The sequence below is a fragment of the Octopus sinensis genome, linkage group LG27 (genome assembly GCF_006345805.1).
Source record: "Octopus sinensis linkage group LG27, ASM634580v1, whole genome shotgun sequence".
Lineage (NCBI taxonomy): Eukaryota > Metazoa > Mollusca > Cephalopoda > Octopoda > Octopodidae > Octopus > Octopus sinensis.
Window position 1 is genome coordinate 15891728 of NC_043023.1, and position 2500 is coordinate 15894227.

Consider the following 2500-nt stretch of genomic DNA (forward strand, 5'->3'; position numbering starts at 1 on the left):
TAAAATAAAGACCCAGTCAAAAACAGAAGTCGATGGTAGTCCAACCAGCGTATCAAGTGAAGCCTAGGAGGTCTCTACATATGCTAGAAATGGCAGCCAAATCTCTTGAATTTACATGCAAACGAGTGGGAATTGCGGTGGTGAAATATGGCAGATTCAGTTTTAGGGTTTTTTTTTTTGTTAACTTTTTTACAAACCTGTTCCAACATTTCACATGATTCTACGAGGGGCGTTCAATAAGTAATGCCTCTGACCCACTTGCCTTTGTTTGATCTAGCTGAAATTTTGCATGTGCAATTATTGATATCTCTATAGATTAAGTGGCAAATTACAGCTCCGAACTAATTGTGGTTTCTGATTTACAGGTGTTTGAAATGAGTCAAGTGGGAAATGGAGCATGTTGAGTGTCGAGCAGTGATCCGGTTTTTGTATTTGAAAGGACGCACACCACAGGAGACTTTTAATGAAATGAAAGTAACTTATGGTGATGATGCCCCATCATATGACCTTGTAATACGCTGGCATCGTGAATTCAAACATGGTCGGAACTCTGTGGAAACAGCTCCCAGATCTGGTCGCACCCCTTCTGCCATTGATGAGGCATCTGTCCGTCAAGTTGAGGCTACCATTTTGGAAGATCGACGCATAACTATTTCGCGAAATAGCCCATGAGGTCAAGATTAGTACCGGGTCTGTGGAAACTATCATTCATGACCATTTGCATATGCAAAAGGTGTCTGCCAGATGGATTTCCAGGTTGCTCACACTTTTCCAGAAGCAAGAACGCAAGAATTTAGGGATGTGCCAAGATGAGTCAAACTTTTTCAAAAGACTGATTACACAGGATGAGACCTGGGTCCATCACTATGATCCAGAGACCAAAGCCCAGTCAATGCAGTGGAAGCACCATGACTCACCTCCTCCAAAGAAGGCAAGGGTGCAGCCCTCCGCTGGCAAGGTCATGCTCACAGTCTTCTGGGACCAGGACGGAGTAGTGATGACAGATTTCCTGGCAAAGGGTACCACAATTGCAGGAGCCTATCATGTTTCACTTTTGAGGAAATTAAGAGAAGCTATCGAAACCAAGAGGCGGGGCAAGATCAGCAAAGGCATCCTCCTCCTGCAGGACAACGCTCCGGTCCACAACTCGCGTGTCGCCAGATCAGAAGCACAGGCGTGCGGCTATGAACTCTTCCCCATCCCCCCTACTCTCCTGACCTTGCACCCTCTGATTTTCACCTCTTCCCAGCCATGAAGTTGTTTTTGAAAGGAAAGCGTTTCCTAGATGATGCAGCCTTGATTTCTGAAGTCACGTCGTGGTTGGAGGACCAGGCTGGTGTCTTCTATGAAAACCGTCTCCAGAACTGCATCAAACGATGGGAGAAATGCGTACCTCTGGGTTGTTCCTATGTAGAAAAAGACTAATACCTGTGCCAAGTTTCGTTGTTCTACTGGTCAGGGGCATTACTTATTGAACGCCCCTCGTATTTATTAAAACTTATTAAAACTTCGATCGTTGTATGCCTGGTCGTCATAATGTTGCCACCATGCACAAAATGCCAACTTCTCTGATTGAGTAAAAATGCCCTTTTACTTGTTTCAGTCATATGACTGCGGCCATGCTGGAGCACCGCCTTTAGTCGAGCAAATCGATGAAAGACGACAAGCCGTTCCATTGTTTGAGAGAAAATAAGATTTTATTTACAAGGTGTTAAGGTTAGAAGGTTGTGAGTGCTAGCAAGTGTTGTGTATGTGCGCAAGCAACAAGTGCTTTTGTGTCTGTGGCAGATACAAATGAGGGTGAATGCGTGTGACACAGAAAGTACAGAGCATAGAGTTAATGATGGAGATTGGTTTACAGTTCGTAAGGTACACGATATGTAAGAGTTCCATATCAAGATGTGTTTCAGGCGGAGACCGGTTGGGCGAATATTGTCGAGCCGCGATTTCATCGTTGAACTTACTCTCCTCCGACCGCCCGTTGCGGCAGAAGTTTTCGGCTTTTACTGACGCGTATGTTGCGTCAGGGTGGGGACTCATTATGAGATCCCTGACCGATGTGGCGAGTTTGGGAGGCAAACTCGAATAGAGCAGATGCAACTGCTGCCGTGGAGGAACGGCATGGGCGGAAAAATGCGACTCCACCTGGGCAAACCACAGACCCGCATCCCCCGTGAACAAAGGCAAACCTGGTGCAGCCATGTTCGTCCGAAAACGCCTGTCAGAAAGGGGCAGAAGGTAAGAACGAGAAGCGGAGAACACGCGGAACCGACAAAACAAACCAAAAAATAAAATGTGTTTGTGTACTGGTGTGTGTGTGTGTGTGCACTTTGTGGGTAGTAGAGAAATAGGTGTGTGTGCACAAAGGAAAAACAAAGGCTACAGAAAAATAATGTGTGAGGACTATTTTTTTTTTTTTTTCAGTGTACTGAGTGCGATGGATAAAACTTTTTGTACGCACCTTCGCCGTCCTGAAATGGAAAAAAAAATGAAACTGAAA